Source organism: Oncorhynchus mykiss, chromosome Y, assembly GCF_013265735.2.
Source record: "Oncorhynchus mykiss isolate Arlee chromosome Y, USDA_OmykA_1.1, whole genome shotgun sequence".
In the NCBI taxonomy this organism is placed as follows: Eukaryota; Metazoa; Chordata; class Actinopteri; order Salmoniformes; family Salmonidae; genus Oncorhynchus; species Oncorhynchus mykiss.
In genome coordinates this window covers 37,113,460-37,134,829 of record NC_048593.1, presented here as the reverse complement: position 1 = coordinate 37,134,829, position 21,370 = coordinate 37,113,460, and the positions used below count along the sequence as shown (strand labels likewise).

The 21,370-nt window shown below is 42.3% G+C and overlaps 1 protein-coding gene across 7 annotated transcripts in view; it reads right to left on the bottom strand.

Moving 5' to 3' along the window:
* The window catches only part of LOC110510194 (bifunctional heparan sulfate N-deacetylase/N-sulfotransferase 1), a 137,082-nt gene that overhangs the window by 76,179 nt on the left and 39,533 nt on the right, over nt 1-21,370 (bottom strand). Inside the window, exon 3 of one of the 7 annotated variants that reach the window (XM_036968305.1) lies at nt 17,598-17,697. The exons of the other annotated variants lie outside the window; for them this stretch is intronic. The gene's annotated coding sequence lies outside the window, so the exon portion shown is untranslated. The remainder of the gene's footprint in view (nt 1-17,597; nt 17,698-21,370) is intronic. 7 annotated transcript variants of the gene reach the window in all.

Below are 21,370 nucleotides of genomic sequence, written 5' to 3'. Positions count from 1 at the left end.
CTGTGATTATAATCGAAGAGAATTCCCTTGGTAGATAATGCGGTCGACATTTGATTGTGAGGAATTCTAAATCAGGTGAACAGAAGGACTACCTGTATGTTGTTATGATCACACCACGTCACGTTAACCATGAAGCATACGCCCCCGCCCCTCCTCTTACCAGAAAGATGTTTGTTTCTGTCTGCACGATGCGTGGAGAAACCAGTTGGCTGCACCGACTCCGATAGCGTCTCTCCAGTGAGCCATGTTTCCGTGAAGCAAAGAACATTACAGTCTCTGATGTCCCTCTGGAATGCTACCCTTGCTCGGATTTCATCAACCTTGTTGTCAAGAGACTGGACATTGGCGAGAAGAATGCTAGGGAGTGGTGCACGATGTGCCCGTCTCCGGAGTCTGACCAGAAGACCGCTCCGTTTCCCCCTTTTACGAAGTCGTTTTTTTGGGTCACCGGCTGGGATCCATTCCATTGTCCTGGGTGAAAGGCAGAACACAGGATCCACTTCGCGAAAGTCATATTCTTGGTCGTACTGATGGTGAGTTGACGCTGCTCTTATGTTCAGTAGTTCTTCTCGACTGTATGTAATGAAACCTAAGATGACCTGGGGTACAAATGTAAGAAATAACACGTAAAAAAACAAAAAACTGCATAGTTTCCTAGGAACGCGAAGCGAGGCGGCCATCTCTGTCGGCGCCGGAAGATGGTCTGCTCTGTGGTCCGACTCATCCCAAACCATATCAATTGGGTTGAGGTTGGGTGATTGTGGAGGCCAGTTCATCTGATGCAGCACTCCATCACTCCCCTTCTTGGTAAAATAGCCCTTACACAGCCTGGAGGTGTGTTGGGTCATTGTCCTGTTGAAAAACAAATGATAGTCCCACTAAGCCCAAACCAGATGGGATGGCGTATCGCTGCAAAATGCTGTGGTAGCCATGCTGGTTAAGTGTGCCTTGAGTTCTAAATAAAATCACTGACAGTGTCACCAGCAAAGCACCCCTACACCATAACACCTCCTCCTCCATGCTTTACGGTGGGAAATACACATGCGGAGATCATACGTTCACCCACACCACATCCCACAAAGACACGGTGGTTGGAACCAAAAATCTTACATTTGGACTCCAGACCAAATATCCACTGGTCTAATGTCCTTTGCTCGTGTTCCTTGGCCCAAGAAAGTCTCTTCCTCTTATTGGTAGTGGCTTCTTTGCAGCAATTCAACCACGAAGGCCTGATTCACACAGTCTCCTCTGAACAGTTGATGTTGAGATTTGTCTGTTACTTGAACTCGATGAAGCGTTTATTTGGGCTGAAATTTTTGAGGCTGGTAACTAATGAACTTATCCTCATATTGATATTTTCCATATTGACTGACCATGTCTTAAAGTAACGGACTGTCGTTTCTCTTTGCTTATTTGAGCTGTTCTTGCCATAATATGGACTTTGTCTCTTACCAAATAGGGCTATCTTCTGTATACCCCCCTACCTTGTCACAACACAACTGTTTGGCTCAAACGCTTTAAGAAGGAAAGAAATTCCACAAATGAACTTTTAAGAAGGCACACCTGTTAATTGCAATGCATTCCAGGTGACTACCTCATGAAGCTGGTTGAGAGAATGCCAAGAGCGAAAAAAGCTGTCATCAAGGCAAAGGGTATCTATTTGAAGAATCTCAAATATAAAACACTTTGTTGTTACTACATGATTCCATATGTGTTATTTCATAGTGTTGATGTCTTCACTATTATTCTCCCAAGTAGAAAATAGTCAAAATAAAGAAAAACCCTTGAATGGGTAGGTGTTCTAAAATATATATATATATATATATATATATATATATATATATATATATATATATATATATATATATATATATATATATATATATATATATATATATATATATATCTCAATATTGCGATTCATGTGTGAGGATCCAAAAGGTTACAGTAGATCAGCTGTACAGAGCTCTCCCTCTCCCGCAGATGGATGGATGTGTGGGTTTTATGACACCTCACGTCAATCGTAAACCATAGACAGTAGACGATTCCTTTTGGGGCCTAGTTTGGATGATCGGAATGCCTTTGTGTCTTATGAAGAGTTTACTGCCCAAAACTACAACATCAAACCATGGACACTGAGACAATATAGTTCAACATCTGAATTATTAGGTCTGATGAGAGATGGAATATGGAAAATGTATGTCTATTTTGTGATGTCATTAAAAGTTGCACGAAGACGTTATAACGAAAACATTGTAACTTGAAGAGTTTTCATATTGTGTAAATCAACTTTATATACTGTACGTTGGAAAATATCCAGGATAAAGAGAATGTTTTTGCGACAAAAAGATTGTGATTTTAGTTCTCTAATGAGATCATAGTAAATTGTGATACCTTCCCCAAGGGAACCCATAGAGCGTGTCAGCCTGAGGGTATCAAGCATTTGAGTTAAGAATTAACTTCCATGGTTAACGTTTAGCTTGTTTTGCTGATTTAAAGTCACAGTGGCTCTCGTTCAGTGTGGGCAATCATTTTTGGCTCGAGGGCAACATCGGGATTTCGAAATTCAACAGGAGGACCCTCACTGTTTTTTGGGGGGGACGATTTGTTCTTCTAGCCTAAATCCATTTGTGGGCCGTATTTTGCCCAGTTCTTTTCTAGCCAGACAATGCCACTTCCCTCATCCGCAGATAAAACATGCTGACCCTCATCTCCATCCCCCTCACTCTCCGTCACACGTATTCCCCAGAAAGCAGAGACAGAGGAAATTACTTAGGGAACTGCAATTTTGCTATCCTGTGTCCACTTTAACTGGCTAAATTAATTCTGGGGAACACAACGCCAGAGCTATTACCATAAATCCAGGGGTGAGAGAAAGGATTGGAACACAACTTGTTTATATGTCTCAGACAGAGAAACCAATCTACATTGCTCACTCTTGTTTACAAAAAGGCAGGATGTATATTTCACTAACCTTTGTCAGAATCTGGGGAGGCGATCTGTATTACACCGTTCTGTGATTCCTATGGAAGTACCCTTGGATGTCACATTACTGGGGATAATTGGAAGCGGTGTGTAATTACTAGTGAGCATGAACAGGGCAGCAATTCCACCCCAAACCCAGATGCTTGGAGCAGCATCGTCCCTCTACTCTTAAAGGAAAAATCAACCCAAAACCACTAATTCCTACAATTTAGTGTTAAATGACACTAAAATGTGATAACGTTTTTTCAAAACAATTTTTTTATTTTGTTGTATGGTAGTAGCAACATGTTAAAATCATTGTGGAAATCTGTTACAGCTCAAGTCGACTACAAAACCCACAATGCACTGCTCTCTATGGGCTGGCTAGCTGTCAAGCTAGCTAACATAGCTACACACAATAATACCAGTCAATATCAACATGTGAAGTAGCTAGTTTGCTATAAAATGGCCTAAACAAACTGCCCTATCAATTTAGGAGTATACAATCTCACCATGTTCAACCTGCAGATCGACGTGCCTCGCACAGTGGAGTCTGACAATCACAACGGCAGTGCAACGTCACCATGCCATGCAACTGAACTGACAAAGCAGACAAATAGGAGAAATGTGATGGTGCCTCTGCTAAATTTGAAAATATCTTGGTAGGAATATCGCAAAAATATGATTAATGGCTCGCGAGACGCGTCATGACATCGGCCAGTATTGAAATCTGACATGAATGATAGACGTTGTTGTGATCTAAGTCATATTCCTATTAACTTCTAGTGTAGCGAGGGCAGATTTATCGCTTTGTCATACTGGCCGAATTTCTGCCTGCTTGAACGGCAATAGCTCAGATACACATGAAATGACCCAAGGGAAAATGGATAGAACGGCGCCAATACAGTGCATTTGGAAAATATTCAAATCCCTTCAATTTTTCCACATTGTTAGATTACAGCCTTATTCTAAAATTGATAATTAAAAAAATATATATGTTTTTTCACAACTAATACCAGGTCACTCCAGAGATTTTTTCGATGGGGTTCAAGTCCGGCCACTGGCTGGGCCCCTCAAGGACATTCAGAGACTTGTCCCGAAGCGACTCCTGCGTTGTCTTGGCTGTGTGCGTAGGGTCGTTGTCCTGTTGGAAGGTGGACCTTCGCCGAAGTCTGAGGTTCTGAGCGCTCTGGAGAAGGCTTTCATCAAGGATCTCTCTGTTCTTTGCTCAGTTCATCTTTCCCTTGATCCTGACTAGTCTCCCAGTCTCTGCCGCTGAAAAATATCCCACAGCATGATGCTGCCACCACACTTCACCGTAGGGATGGTGCTATGTTTCCTACAAACGTAACGCTTGGCATTCAGGCCAAAGAGTTCAATCTTGGTTTCATCAGACCATTGAATCTTGTTTCAGCCTCAGTTTGTATGATGGCAATTTGCATATACTCCAGAATGTTATGAGTGATCAGATGAATTGCAAAGTCCCTCTTTGCCCTGCAAATGAACTGAATCCCCAAAAAACATTTCCACTGCATTTCAGCCCTGCCACAAAAAGACCAGCTGACATGTTAGTGATTCTCTTGTTAACACAGGTATGAGTGTTGATGAGGACAAGGCTGGAGATCAATCTGTCATGCTGATTGAGTTCAAATAACAGACTGGAAGCTTCAAAAGGAGGGTGGTGCTTGGAATCATTGTTCTTCCTCTGTCAGCCATGGCTACCTGAAAGGAAACGCATGCCGTCATCATTGCTTTGCACAAAAAGGGCTTCACAGGCAAGGATATTGCTGCCAGTAAGATTGCACCTAAATCAACTATTTATCGGATCACCAAGAACTTCAAGGAGAGCGGTTCAATTGTTGTGAAGAAAGCTTCAGGGCGCCCAAGAAAGTCCAGCAAGTGCCAGGACCGTCTCCTAAAGTTGATTTAGCTGCGGGATCGGGGCACCGCCAGTACAGAGCTTGCTCAGGAATGGCAGCAGGCAGGTGTGAGTGCATCAGGGTTTGGACTGCTGAGGACTGGGGTAAAGTCATTTTCTCTGATGAATCCCCTTTCCGATTGTTTGGGGAATCCGGAAAAAAGCTTGTCAGGAGAAGACAAGGTGAGCGCTACCATCAGTCCTGTGTCATGCCAACAGTAAAGCATCCTGAGACCATTCATGTGTGGGGTTGCTTTTCAGCCAAGGGAGTGGGCTCACTCACAATTTAGCCTAAAGACACAGCCATAAATAAAGAATGGTACCAACACATCCTCCGAGAGCAACTTCTCCCAACCATCCAGGAACAGTTTGGTGACGAACAATGCCTTTTCCAGCATGATGGAATACCTTGCCATAAGGCAAAAGTGATAACTAAGTGGCTTGGGGAACAAAACATCAATATGTTGGGTCCATGGCCAGGAAACTCCCCAGACCTTAATCCCATTGAGAACATGTGGTCAATCCTTAAGGCGGGTGGACAAACAAAATAAAATAATTCTGACAAACTCCAAGCATTGATTATTCAAGAATGGGCTGCCATCAGTCAGGATGTGGCCCAGAAGTTAATTGACAGCATGCCATGGCGGTTTGCAGAAGTCTTGAAAAGGAAGGGTCAACACTGCAAATATTGACTCTTTGCATCAACTTCATGTAATTGTCAATAAAAGCCTTTGACACTTATGAAATGCTTGGAATTATACTGCAGTATTCCATAGTAACATCTGACAAAAATATCTAGACACTGAAACAGAAAACTTTGTGGAAATGAATACTTGTGTCATTCTCAAAACCTTGGCCACGACTGCACTATCCTGTACGTAGTGACATTTCTGCATAGCTCAGTATGAGACCAAGGTCTTTACATGGTTAATTAATCATCCCTGGTATTGTATTGACATCCTAGACATTGCTGTGACCTTGACCTGTCTGGTGTTTAATGCACAACAACTCATTACCCAGCTTCCATCTGACTGAGACAAGCCAACCAACACCAGCTGAGTGATGCCAGGTAGTGCCCCCCAGAGGAAGATATATACATACACACATACAGACAAAAGTAAACTTACCCTGATCCCACCACAACTTTACATCCAGCTCTATTGATTGGAACCAGCTGCACAAATAGCACACACATGCTATCTTCCCTTCGCCTTTTTTGTGTGTTTAAAAAAAAAAATGTTTAAATAAGCCAAGGGGAGCTATCTCTTCCATGGCCAGTAAATAGATTAGGGCTAACATAATTGAGACTAACTGGATTGCACGGGCGGGCGTGCAGATCTGTTCGTCGTGTGAGACATAATAGGATGTCTACCCAAAACCCTGTTAAGAAACTCAAAACCTCCCCCTGTTTATTAGCCCAGAAACTCAGTTAATCATTTTACTTCCTGAAAAAGGACCCACTACCTCAGTTACAGGGTTTCCATTAGCCAGCAAAACAACTTTTGGCCCCCCAAAAAAAGAAGACGATAAAGTGTTGCCGGCCAAAATGATAGGGAGAAATAAAATCCCATTGTAAAATAAAGCTTTTTATTCATTTATGGAAATACCAGTTGATGTATATACATTTTACCGCCATGCTTATCAGTCTATAGGTTCATTTGCATAATTTACTGGAATTAAATTGGCCTGCCTGTATTTTCATTAGTCATTATGTATCTTATTTATCCAAAACAACCATCACACGCGTACAGCATACAGCGCCTATTTTGAGAAGGATTTCTCCTGCAGCTCGTCAGCTGGTTGCTTTTTGAGTATAACGTGCTTTCATAAGCCCATTCACTGTGCAGCAATTCTAAACACAATCCTGTGTTAAAAACAGTTTTGGCGCACGATTAAAAAAAGAGCGACTATTTTTATATCTCAACTGGTAATTGAAGCGTGGCTCACATTCACCATAAAATCAGCGCGTCACCCACCACTTTACAACGTGAGATGGAAGCAATATGCATTTTGAAAACATACATAACTGTTTGAAACCTGAATTTAATATTATGAGGCATGTCTTACGGTGCCTTCAGAAAACATTCACACCACTTGACTGGACTAGATAGCATTTTTTTCACACCCATCTAAACACAATACCCCAGAATGACAGTGAAAAAATGTTGGGAAACTTACATTTAAAAAATAAAATATATATACAGATATCTAATTTACATAATTGTTCACACCCGAGTCAATACTTTGTAGAAGAACCTTTGGCAGTGACTACAGGTGTACATATTTATAGGTAAGTCTCTAAGAGCTTTGCACAACTGGATTGTACAATATGCACTTTATCCATTTCTTTCTTTCTTTCTTTATTTTAAAGCCATGTCAATTCGGTTGTTAGACAGCCATTTAAAAATCTCGCCATAGATTTTCAAAGTGATTTAAGTCAAAACTGTAATTTGGCCACTCCGGAGCATTCAGTGTGGTCTTGGTAAGCAACTTGTGTATATTTGGCCTTGCATTTTAGGTTATTGTCCTGCTGAAAGGGTTATTTGTCTCCCAGTGTCTGTTGGAAAGCAGACAACCAGGTTCTCCTCTAGTATTTTGCTTGTGCTTAGCAATACTCCGTTTTTTATTTTTTTTAATCCAAAAAAGCTCCCTAGTCCTTGCCAATGACAAGCATATCCATAACATGATGCAGCCACCACCATGCTTCAAAATATGAAGAGTGGTACTCAGTAATGTGTTGTACTTGCCTCAAACATAACACTTTGTATTCAGGACAAAAAGTTAATTCCTTAGCCACATTTTTTGTTTTGGGAAAAAAATAACAAATCTGTACAGGCTTCCTTCATTTCACTCTGTCATTTAGGTTAGTTTTCTGGAGTAACTACAATGTTGTTGATCCATCCTCAGTTGTTTTCTCCAATAACACCCATTAAATCCTTGAGCGGTTTCCTCACTGGATCATAAATGAATCCATACTAGCTTGGATGTGTGTCTGCTGTAAGACTACAAGGTGAAAATGGAGAACATATGCATCCTACTGTTCATCCCCTCTAACGTTCAGCGGAGAGACAATTTACTAAATATATTTTGGTCCCTGCTGGCACCCGTACAGACACACACACTTCCTCATTAATCTTCATTTGGGAGAGGTGGGGGAACAGACAGCACCTTCTAATGGTAACCTTGTTACAACTACTTTTATGTTCCAAGAGGACACTCAATCCATTCTAGAAGAATGTGTGCATTCCTTAACCCGGGGCAGGAGATTACTAATCATTCCATCTTAAAATGAAAAGAGGGGGACATCCACAGCATTATGTTGTCAGCTTCTATATCTAGCTGCAGAAAACAAACGGGCAGTGAATGGAAAGATGAGTGTGTGTTTGAGGGGGACATATAGAAAGGTATAGTATACTAGGTCCAGGGTGAGGAGGTGAGAAAGGATTAGGAGAGAGGGGGAAATGCTAAAGAAAGCCGAGAGTGATACATCAGCCTGTCATGGTCCAAGCGTGGGTGAAGGCAGAGTTTAGTCTAGTGGATGGTAAAGGAAACCAATAGGCTTGGCCTTCCCAGAGATTCTTCACGACTCGAGCCCTACCAATTAAAAACGGCAGGAGCTCTCGCAGCCATTGATCTTTTCCAGGAGAAACCTTTTTGTTACACCGTCATTGATGTGTATATACTGTACGTTTACAAAATAGCACATCTGGGGGACTACAGACAACTATCATTCTACCGTTGTACGGAGCTAATAAATACATGGCAGCTCGGCCTCCTGGAAACCGCAGTCCACGGTGCATACCATCACACACACTCAGACACCGAGCCCCCCCCCCCCCCCCCCCCAAAGTGAAATACCAGTGGAAAAACCAATCTGTGCTGACAAGCACAGCAACAGAGGAATTAAGAATAGTTGAGTTCTTAGAATTGTCCCATCTTTGGCATCGGTTAAACAAACACAGACTTAAGAAGCGATTCAATTATCACCAGCTAACAGATGGTAGACCAACCATTGGCATATTGGCCTACCTGCTTTCCTGTCCTTACTGCTTTAGGTGGTGTACACAGTCTACCTTATCCCACACCTGCTGTCTCAACCTCAAGGCTCAGCTATGAAAAGCCAACTGTAATTTACTCTTAACTCTTTTGGGATAGGGGGCAACATTTTCACTTTTGGATGAATAGCGTGCCCAGAGTGAACTGCCTCCTACTCTGTCCCAGATGCTAATATATGCATATTATTAGTAGTATTGGATAGAAAACACTCTGAAGTTTCTAAAACTGTTTGAATGATGTCTGAGTGTAACAGAACTCATATGGCAGGCTAAAACCCGAGAAAAATCCAACCAAGAAGTGGGACATCTGAGGTTTGTAGTTTTTCAAAGCTTGGCCTACCGAATGCACAGTGTCTATGGAGTCAAGTTGCACTTCCTACAGCTTCCACTAGATGTCAACAGTCTTTAGAAACTTGAATGAGGATTCTACTATAAAGGAGGGGTCTTTTGAGACCTGTTTGAGTCAGTGGTCTGGCAGAGTGTCTCAGGCTCGTGACGCGCGCCCCCGACAGAGTTAGCTCTTGTTTCAGTGCTTTTCTTCAGACATAGGAATTCTCCGGTTGGAACCTTGATGTTTTATGTTAAAAACATCCTAAAGATGGATTCCATACATCGTTTGACATGTTTCTAAAGGACTGTAACGGAACTTTGAGTTGTTGTCTGGACAAAGTCCTCACGCCTCATGAAGATGGATTACTGGGCTGAACACGCTAACAACAAGTGGCTATTTGGACATAAATGAATGACTTAATGGAACAAATCAGTCATTTATTGTCGAACTGGGATTCCTGGGAGTGCCTTCTGACGAAGATCATCAAAGGTAAGTGAATATTTATGGTGTTATTTCTAACTTCTGTTGACTCCAAAATGGCGGATATTCCTCTGGCTGTTTTGGGTTCTGAGCGCCGTTCTCAGATTATGCTTTTTCCCGTAAAGTTTTTAAAAACTCTGACACAGCAGTTGCATTAAGTCTTAAATCTTTAATTCTGTGAATAACACTTGTATCTTTTATCAATGTTTATTATGAGTATTTCTGCAAAATCACCAGATGTTTTGGAATCAAAACATTACTGCACGTAACGCGCCAACGTAAACTGAGATTTTGGGATATAAATATGCACATTATCAAACAAAACATTGTATTGTGTAACATGATGTCCTATGGGTGTCATCTGATGAAGATCAAAGGTTAGTGATTAATTTTAGCTATATTTCTGCTTTTTGTGACTATCTTTGGCTGGAAAAATGGCTGTGTGTTTTTTTGACTTGGCTATGACCTAACATAATCATATGTTGTGCTTTCCCTGTAAACGCATATTTGAAATCGGACACAATGGGCAGATTAACAAGATGTTTATCTTTCATTTACTGTATTGGACTTGTTAATGTGTGAAAGCTACATATTTCTAAAAACATGTTTTTGAATTTTGCTAGCTGCCTTTTGAGCAGAATGTTGTCGAGGGGTTCCGTTAGCGGAACGCCTGCCCTAGAAAGGTGCTGACCTGTTGCACCCTCTATAACCCCTGTGATTATTATTTGACCCTGCTGGCAAATATGAACATCTTGAAGAACAATCTAGCCTTAATGGCCATGTACTCAATCTCCACCCGACACAGTCAGAAGAGGACTGGCCACCCTTCATAGCCTGGTTCCTCTCTAGGTTTCTTCCTAGGGTCCTACCTTTCCAGGGAGTTTTTCCTAACCACTGTGCTTCTACATCTGCATTGCTTGCTCTCTGTGGGGTTTTAGGCTGGGTTTCTGTATAAGCACTTTGTGACATCTGCTGATGTTAAAAGGGCTATATAAATACAGTGGAAAGAAAACGTATGTGAACCCTTTAGAATTACCTGGATTTTGGCATAAATATGGTCACAACAATAGACGAACAGTCTGCTAAAACTAATAACACAAACAATTATATGTTTTCATGTCTTTATTGAACACACCGTGTAAACAGTCACAGTGCAGTATGGAAAAAGTATGTGAACCCTTGGATTTAATAACAGGTTGACCCACCTTTGGCAGCAATAACCTCAACCAAATGTTTTCTGTAGTTGCGGATCAGACCTGCACAACGGTCAGGAGGAATTCTGGACAATTCCTCTTTACAAAACTGTTTCAGTTCAGCAATATTCTTGGGATGTCTGGATAGACAGCTTAACATTCTCCTGCAAAATGTCTTGATAAACTTGGGATTTTATGTTTATTTATTTATTTCACCTTCATTTAACCAGGTAAGCAAGTTGAGAACAAGTTCTCATTTACAACTGCAACCTGGCCAAGATAAAGCAAAGCAGTTTGACACATGCAACAGAGTTACACATGGAGTAAAACAAACAGTCAATAATACAGTAGAAAAATAAGTATATATACAATGTGAGCAAATGATGTGAGATAAGGGAGGTAAAGGCAAAAAAAAGGCCATGATGGCAAAGTAAATACAATATAGTAAGTAAAACACTGGAATGGTAGATTTGCAGTGGAAGAATGTGCAAAGTAGAGATATAAATAATTGGGTGCAAAGGAGCAAAATAAATAAATAAATAAATAAATAAATAAATAAAGTAGGGGGAGAGGTAGTTGTTTGGGCTAAATTATAGCTGGGCTATGTACAGGTGCAGTAATCTGTGAGCTGCTCTGACAGCTGGTGCTTAAAGCTAGCGAGGAAGATCAGTTTCAGAGATTTTTGTAGTTTGTTCCAGTCATTGGCAGCAGAGAACTGGAAGGAGAGGCGGCCAAAGGAAGAATTGGTTTTGGGGGTAACCAGAGATATATACCTGCTGGAGCACGTGCTACAGGTGGGTGCTGCTATGGTGACCAGCGAGCTGAGATAAGGGGGGTCTTTACCTAGCAGGGTCTTGTAGATGACCTGGAGCCAGTGGGTTTGGCGACGAGTATGAAGCGAGGGCCAGCCAACGAGAGCGTATAGGTCGCAGTGGTGAGTAGTGTATGGGGCTTTGGTGGCAAAATGGATGGCACTGTGATAAACTGCATCCAATTTATTGAGTAGGGTATTGGAGGCAATTTTGTAAATGACATCGCCGAAGTCGAGGATTGGTAGGAAGGTCAGTTTTACAAGGGTGTTTGACAGCATGAGTGAAGGGTGCTTTGTTGCGAAATAGGAAGCCAATTTTAGATGTACCTTTGGATTGGAGATGTTTGATGTGAGTCTGGAAGGAGAGTTTACAGTCTAACCAGACACCTAGGTATTTGAAGATGTCCACATATTCTAAGTCAGAACCGTCCAGAGTAGTGATGTTGGACGGACGGGCAGGTGCAGGCAGCGATCGGTTGAAGAGCCTGCATTTAGTTTTACTTATATTTAAGAGTAATTGGAGGCCACGGAAGGAGAGTTGTACGGCATTGAAGCTCGTCTGGAGGGTTGTTAACACAGTGTCCAACGAAAGGCCAGAAGTATACAGAATGGTGTCGTCTGCGTAGAGGTGGATCAGAGACTCACCAGCAGCAAGAGCGACCTCATTGATGTATACAGAGAAGAGAGTCGGTCCAAGAATTGAACCCTGTGGCACCCCCATAGAGACTGCCAGAGGCCCGGACAACAGGCCCTCCGATTTGACACTGAACTCTATCAGAGAAGTAGTTGGTGAACCAGGCAAGGCAATCATTTGAGAAGCCAAGGCTATCGAGTCTGCCGATAAGAATGTGGTGATTGACAGAGTCGAAAGCCTTGGACAGGTCAATGAATATGGCTGCACAGTATTGTTTCTTATCGATGGCGGTTCGATATCGTTTAGGACCTTGAGCGTGGCTGAGGTGCACCCATGACCAGCTCTGAAACCAGATTGCATAGCAGAGAAGGTACGGTGGGATTCGAAATGGTCGGTAATCTGTTTGTTAACTTGGCTTTCGAAGACCTTAGAAAAGCAAGTTGGATAGATATAAGTCTGTAGCAGTTTGGGTCAAGAGTTTGAAGATGGGGATGACCGCAGCTGCTTTCCAATCTTGGAAAATGTCAGACAACACAAAAGAGAGGTTGAACAGGCTAGTAATAGGGGTTGCAACAATTTCGGCAGATCATTTTAGAAAGGGTCCAGATTGTCTAGCCCGGCTGATTTGTTGGGGTCCAGATTTTGCAGCTCTTTCAGAACATCAGCTGACTGGATTTGGGAGAAGGAGAACTGGGGAAGGCTTGGGCGAGTTGCTGTGGGGAGTGAAGTGCTGTTGACCGGGGTAGGAGTAGCCAGGTGGAAAGCATGGCCAGCCGTAGAAAAATGCTTATTGAAATTCTCAATTATAGTGATGACAGTGTTTCCTATCCTCAGTGCAGTGGGCAGCTGGGAGGAAGTGTTCTTCATCAGTGATAGCAAGCTGTCCAGGCCCCGAGGCAGCCCCAAACCATGATGCACCCTCCACCATAGTTTACAGTTGGGATAAGGTTTTGATGCTTGTGTGGAGAAAAAAAAGGCACAGCACGCCTAGTGTTGTGTTTTCCATCCAAACAACTAGACTGTAGTTTCATCTGTCCACAGAATAGTTTGCCAGTAGAGCTGTGGAACATCCAGGTGCTCTTTCAAACTTCAGACGTGCAGCAATGTTTTTTTTTGGACAGCAGTGACTTCTTCCGTGGTGTCCTCCCAAGAACACCATTCTTGTTTAGTGTTTTTAATTTATTGTAGACTCGTCAACAGAGATGTTAGCATGTTCCAGAGATTTCTGTACATCTTTAGCTGACACTCTAGGATTCTTCTTAACCTCATTGAGCATTCTGCGCTGTGCTCTTGCAGTCAGCTTTGCAGGACAACAGCCCCTAGGGAGACTAGCAACAGTGCTGAAATTTCTCAATTTTTAGACAATTTGTCTTACCATGGACTGACTTCTAGAGATACTTTTGTAATCCTTTCTAGCTTTATGCAATGCAACAATTCTTAATTTTAGGTCTTCTGAGATTTTTTGTTCGAAGCATGGTTCACATCAGGCAATGCTTCTTGTGATTGGCAAACTCAAATTTTGTGAGTGTTTATGGGGCAGGGCAGCTGTAACCAAAATCTCCAATCTCGTCTCATTGATTTGACTCCAGGTTAGTTGACTACTGACTCCAATTAGCTTTTGGAGAAGTCATTAGCCTAGAGGTTTACATACGTTGTTCAACCTACACTGTGAATATTTACATGATCTATTCAATATAGATAAGAAAAATACAATAATTTATGTGTTATTCGTTTAAGCACTCTTTGTCTATTGTTGTGACTTAGATGAAGATCAGATAAAATGTTATGTCAAATTTATGCAGAAATCCAGGTAATTACAAAGGGTTCACATACTTTCTCTTGCCACTGTACATTTGACTGATTGATTGATATAGAAATGGTGTAAGTGCTGGAACCACAGGCATGGGCTGCTCCTCATTATATCCATTAGCAGGGTTGCCTATGGAGACTGCATACCAGTACTTTATTAAATACCAGATACCATACATTCTTAAGGCTGTGGTGAGGGGGATGCGTCTCCCATAACTCTGTTTTCACATCCAACCCTCTCTGACAAAGCCTCATGGGGTTCCTTAAAAATGATCCATGAGGCCTATAATCTGTACTCTACTGACCTTGACATTTAGCTCAGTAAAACTGCTACAAGTGTAGACTTTTCTGTACCAAACTGAGGATAAAATAACTACGCTCTCACTTTAAACGGAGCACAGTAAATAAGAACAGAGGAGGAAAAATAGGGCTGCATTCAAAAGTCGATTGAAGGTGCACAGCGGCATCTGAAACGTGTTGATTACATGCCGGCCCTTTCCCAGAAAGAGAGCGTGGTGAGATTTAGGATTGCACGTTTTCTAGAATCAGCAATTCAGTTCTGAAACACTAGGGATGACCTCGGGCTGCAGCACGCATCTCCAACATCCAGATCAATGACACTCACTCTTGGCTTCTCCAATCACAACGCAGGGAGACTGCCCCACCTTTTCACTTCCACTCTATAATTCCTCTCTTACCCTGAGCAAACACACCAAACAATAGCCCTCATCTTCATCTGATATTGGCTTAAACTTAGATCAGATTAAACTCAATAGCTATATATTTATATTTTGACCCTGAAGAATACAATAATTGTTTAAATCAGTCATTCAGAATGTGTAAGCCTTGCTTTGTCAGTGGGCACAAAGCCTGTACCTCTGCACATTGACTCAGTACCCCCTGTACCCCCTCTAGACTTGTTGTATTCGACACACGTGACAAATAAAGTTTGATTTGATTTTAGAGAGCTATTTGTAGACACTAGTGTATTTCCCCTTAACCTCTCTAGGCTAGGGGGCGGTATTTTCACATCCGGATGAAAAGCGTGCCCAAAGTAAACTGCCTACTACTCAGGCCCAGAAGCTAGGATATTATTAGTAGATTTGGATAGAAAACACTCTGAAGTTCCTAAAACTGTTTGAATGATGTCTGAGTGTAACAGAAATTATTTGGCAGGTGAAACCCTGAGGACAAACCAACCCATTGAAAAGAGGTCACTCTTTTCAATGGGTTTTCTATGGGGATCTAGATTTCTAAGGCACTTGCTTGCAGTTCCTATCGCTTTCACTAGATGTCAACAGTCTTTAGAAATTGGTTGATTTTTTTCCTTTGTGTAATGAAGAAGTAGGGCTGTTCAGAACAAGGGTCGAGTGTTGTGTACTGTTTTTAGGGGTGCTCGCTCCACTTTGTTTTTATCTGCTATTGAACGCAGTTTATCCCCTCTTAAATTTGATTGATTATTTACGTTAAAAAAATACCTAAAGTTGTATTAGGAAAGTTGTTTGAAATGTTTGGACAAAGACTACAGGTAACTTAGATATTTTGTAGTCATGTTGCGCGAGTTTGAACAGGTGTTTTTCTGGATCAAATGTGCCAAATAAATTGACATTTTGGATATATAACAACGGAATTAATTGAACAAAAGGACCATTTGTGATGTTTATGGGACATATTGGAGTGCCAACAGAAGAAGCTTGTCAAAGGTAAGGCATGAATTATATAATTATTTCTGAGTTTTGTGTCGCGCCTGGCGGGATGGAATATGATTGTCTGTGTTTGTTTGATGGGGTTCTGTCCTCATTATAGCATGGGTTTGCTTTCACCGTAAAGCCTTTTTGAAAGCTGACACGGTAGCTGGATTAACAAGAAGTACAGCTTTAAATTTGGTGTATTGCACTTCTGATTGTATGAAAGTTAAATATTTCTAATAATTTAATTTGGCGCTCTGCCATGTCACCGGATGTTGTCAAATCGATCCCGTTAACGGGATTTGATCCCTAAGAAGTCTCCTTAATATGATATGACCTAGAAGAGAGCACTGTGCTATTATATTGAATACTACTAAACATCCATTTCCTCTCCATAGTGTCTGTGTCCACCATGATAAGATAAAGCCCTAGAGGTATTTCCAACTACGTATGTTGACTAAATTCTTATATATATATATATATATAAAAAAAAAAAAATGTCAGCTCCCATTGCAATCCACAGCATATACAGGGAGAGATTGGAAGAGGGCATTCCGTACATTCTATTATCTGTGGGGTTGAATACCCCCCAGCGACTAGAGTCTGACTCTTCAGTGTGGCCTCACTATTCGCGTCACACAGTGATACAAAGTTACACCACCGCCCAGAGCTTGGAGGTTAAGACGACAAGGCGTGGGGACTGGAGAAGCGAGCAGGACCAATGCACTAGGGAGCGATTGGCTTCAAGGCAGCTGCATCCCTCACTTAAATGGTGTCGTCTCACCCTGAAGTACATCAATTTAGGTCATTACACTTCCCTGCTCCGATGGTGTCACCGTTGGGGAACAGAGGAGACGAGGGGTGGGTTGATGGATTCAAAACGCATGGGGAGCGGTGTCTGGTGGAGAGGAGGCTGCAATAACATGCCGGTGGATGAGGCATGTTCAGAGGGAGCTGACTGGAACACACCACGGGGAGAAGGTGATTAAGTGGAAAAGGACCATGGATTTAGTCAGAACAGAGAAAGTTTTTTTTCACCAGTCCCCTTTCAGTGCTCCTGACACATCCCCATAGCTCCAGTGTCCTGGAAGCCTGAGATAGAAAGGAAAGGAAAAACTCTGCCGTGAGCTTTAAATCCTAAACAACCCATGTGTTATTAAAAAAAACATGAAGTTGGAGGCAAAATGCATAGAAGCCATTTAACAGAATGGAGGAAAATAAGTCTTTATCCCGTGATACATGGTCTACTTTGATTCAATGAACATTCCAATTTTTCTAAGTCAAGAGATTAGAATTTCAATGAATGTGAACAACGTTCTCACAACAACACAATCAGTTGGCATTAGAGGAATATGAGAAAACCAGACAAATAACACGACTGCTCTTTTAATTCCCGAAAGAACTATCACAAATGAAAAACATAAAATGGGAAAGGAAACAGGCGATTGTCCAGTTCAGACAGCTCAAGCCACCAATTTGAGCATATGTGACTAAAGCAGGATTACCAGATAAAATATCCTTACATAACTACCATATGCACACATCATTCTATAAAAAGAATACCAGACCTACTACATAGCAGTTCCAAAACAAAATAAAAGGCCTTTAGAGAATAGAAGACTGGCATGAGATTTGGCATGGAGAATAGAGGGAGCATGAGAGGAGGGGGAACGGAGAGGGAGAGAATTAGGGGGGGGGTAAACAAAAGAGTCACCTTTAGTGTTTAATTTGGCTTGGTGCTGAGGGAGACAGGTGAGGCAGGGGTGGTTCAATGTGGCCCCCTCCATTGTAAATGGTCAGCATGCCGAGAATTCCTAAACACAACAAGCCATTATGAAAAGGGTACAGGCGACTCAGCCATTCAGATAATTGAGTTGAATCGCAGCTGAAGAAAAAGTGTTGGTGGGGTCTCATTTGAGCAGTGCCGTGGGGGGGGGGGGGGGGTTGAAGGAAACATTTCCACTCTCCCTCCCTCTTCCCCAGCATAACCAACAAAGTTGTTCAACATCTTATGTTGCTGCTTTATTTATATTTTTTAGAATATACGGAACCAACCTCCCACGTGTCAGAATTTGTCTCTGATCGTACAGTAAAATATTAATGTTGTGAAGAGTGCCTTAATGCTCAGGGAGCAGAGATGGAACCCAAAGAGCTACTATAGTATGATAGGCCATGTGTGTGCGGAACAAGGCTTCAGGATCAAGCATCTTAATCAGCAGCAACAGCTCACTCAGAAGACCATTCTTCCATTCTCGCTTCCCTTCATCTGGTCTCAATGGGTAGCCTAGCTTTTCATCACCAGGCTTCAACTACTGTCCAACTTGGGAGCACTGCTGTGCTCTCATTAACAAGAGACACAGCTGGACCAGTTCTGATATCTAGGCAGCAAAGCAACCCCTCTTCTGGAACACATTCCAGTCAAATTTAGAGACGGCTGGTGGGGACGACATGCTGTCATACTGAACCAGGTGCTGCAGCACATACCTGCAGAAGAACTAGCTGCTCGCAACACAATCCATCAATCAGGGCAAACAAGGGAGAACAGGGATGACATGCAAAGGCTGGCCGGCTGGGGAGAAGTAGAGGGCACAGCAGAGCAACGTTCACCCACACAGACAGACCATCTGCCAGCCCGCTGTCTGTCGAGGGGGCATGGATCGAAAGAACGCCACAGAGGAATGCTGTCCTGCCGATGCTCAGAATAACCTGCTTAAAGTGTTGGGTTTTGTGTCGTTCGCCTCCCCACTGATTCCTAAAAAAAAAACCTTGCCAAGTGTCTTTGGGTCCAGTGTGAGATGCTAATGTCTTGTAGAGACCATATTAACAGCCTCCTCTGTAATTATGTGTCAAGGCTACGTGGATGTGATTTAGGCCTACTACTTCCACTGACAAGGCTCCATCCACTATAAAGCTGGGCCATGAGAAGTCAGCTCTGCATGCCTACTTCCCATGACATCCTGATGAACTATGGGCAGATTGAGTGTGTAAGATAGTTTAATGATTCTGTATGGACACATGGACATAGCAACACTGTTGGTTACCACGCCCCCCCAACCCACTGTAACTTAAACGTTTATGTAGCCTGCCTGAGCGGAGGCCCATTTTCAGGGGTAAAACCAAAGGCAAGTAAAACTCACACTTGAGCACTGACTGTCTACTCAGCTCTATCAACCCTTTCTGCATGCAAATGACAACCTTCTAACTGGCCTGTCACTATGAACTATCACAGTGGCCTCTGCAGTTTAGTGCCACCTGGGTCCCATCAGTTTAGTGCCACCTGGGTCCCATCAGTTTAGTGGCTGTCCTCTGCATCTTTTCTACTGCGTGAGCGTTTGTGTTTTAAAGTCCCCTCTGAGGGTTATAAAAGCTCTGAGCAGGCGGTTTGGAACGAGGCCCCTGAGAGCCAAAGGTACTGAATCAGGGACAGGTACTGAGTCAGGGACAGAGGCTAGGCGCCCAGGCTACAGCCAGACACATCGTAGACGTCACGTGCCCTGCTCTGACCTCGTCTGGACCGGGGGTCCTTTTTCTGTCTGCGGGCAGACAGAGCAGATGCAAGTGAGGTGTTTTTCAAATGAGGGTCCACAGTACTATATTAATTAATGGAGTTAAACATAACAATAGGGCAGCATTTCCCAAATTCCATTCTAGGGACCCCAAAAGGTCTTTGGCCTAGCACTATACAACTGTTTCAAATAATCAACTCATCAAGCTTTGAGTATTTCTAAAATCAACTGTAGTGCTAAGACAAAAAACTGAAAGTTCACCCCTTGGGGTCCCCAGGACCGACTTTGGGAAACTCTGGCATTGGGGATGTTCCTATGAGACGCAGGGTTCTAAAAACTTAAGGAAAAAAATAAGTCCTTCTGACATTTCCTCCTAAAACAAAAATAGGAAAATAAACACAGAACAAATTGAAAGCAGGTTAAAATACCAAAACAAAGCTACATTGTAAATCAATGCACAGTGACCTGGGCCTACCCGTCAGTGCCAGTGACCATAAAGCAAACAATCCATTTTCTCAAAAGCCCATTTCATTAGAATTCAAAGACGTGTGCACTAGAAAATAAGCCAACAGTCAAGTCAACTAATCACAATGGGGAGCATCTGTTGGTCATTACAGTAGCTGAGTGTTGGCTGTGCCTTTACCAAGATACTGGTTCAAAGGACCTGATGAGCATTGTCTGACAGCGCCTGCACTGATCTGTCTCGTATCTCGCAAAGGGTCATGGTATAGATCAAAAGAAGTCCGGCTACAACGGCTGTCTAACATTAAAAACATTACCTAGGTGACCGTCTGCTGAACCCCATTTCTGCCCCATAAAAGTTTAAAATGTATCCGTTTCAGTCGTCACATTTTACATTTGGCTAAGAACGGTTGTGCTTCAAAACGCCGTATTTCAAGTTTGACAATGGACACTAAAGCCAGCATAAATTTGTCCAACATTAGTCTGCTAGCTGGGCCGGTCACTGAAAAGATTATGCTAACGAACCAGCTACTTACTTAGTGCTGCACACACAATGGGTGTGTTAGTGAATTTGTTCTGTGCATTCGTAAATTCAGAGAGTGTTGTCAGATTGTCCGTTTGTAAATTCAGAGTGTTTTGCTCTCGGAGCGTTCAGAGCGCACACTGGACACGCCGGCCGAAGAGTGGGTTTGATCCGAGCGTTCTGACCTCACAACGGCAGACAAGCACCCAAGCTAACTGGCTAATGTTGGTGGCAACAATTTAACTATGCTTTTTTGCAGATATTTACTAACAGCGGCCATATTCAACAGGTGTGGAGCGTTCGTAAATTCATCAGTTATTCTGTGCTCTGGCACGCTCAGACGAGAGTGCTCTGAAATCGGAGTAGATAGCCAGAGTGAATTTACAAAGTAGAGCTAACGAGCTACAGTAAACTTCTAATAATAGCCAGAGCTTTTAATGGCTTAAAAAGGCGCTTATTTGTGCCAGGCTTCCATTTGAGCCAGACGTCTATTTCCTTAATGCACACAGCTTTTGCTCATTTGCATAGTTAGTTAATTGTTTAATCCCAGCATTTTCATTTCCTGCACTAATGTGTTACCCTTTACACACAGTGTCACATTTCTTTTATCTTAGTATGCCGGTTCTGTACTCACGAAGTTGGCAACTGTGTTTTGTGCCAGTTAGCTAGCAGTTCTCCGCTATTAGCAGCCAATGGCTAGCAGTTTCTTATTGCCGATAAAAACTGATAGCCATAACTATTTAGAGTCATTACTGAATTAAACATTAAACCCGGTAAACAATGTATGGTAACCTCAAACAATTTAGACGGCATTTTTTTCTAACATTTATATTTTTATTGAACAAGGCAAGTCAGTTTTGAACAAATTCTTATTTACAATGACAGCCTACTGGGGAACAGTGGGTGTTAACTGCCTTGTTCAGGGGCAGAACGACAGATTTTTACCTTGTCAGCTCGGGAGTTTAACAGTATGACAGAAAACTACACTGAAAAAAA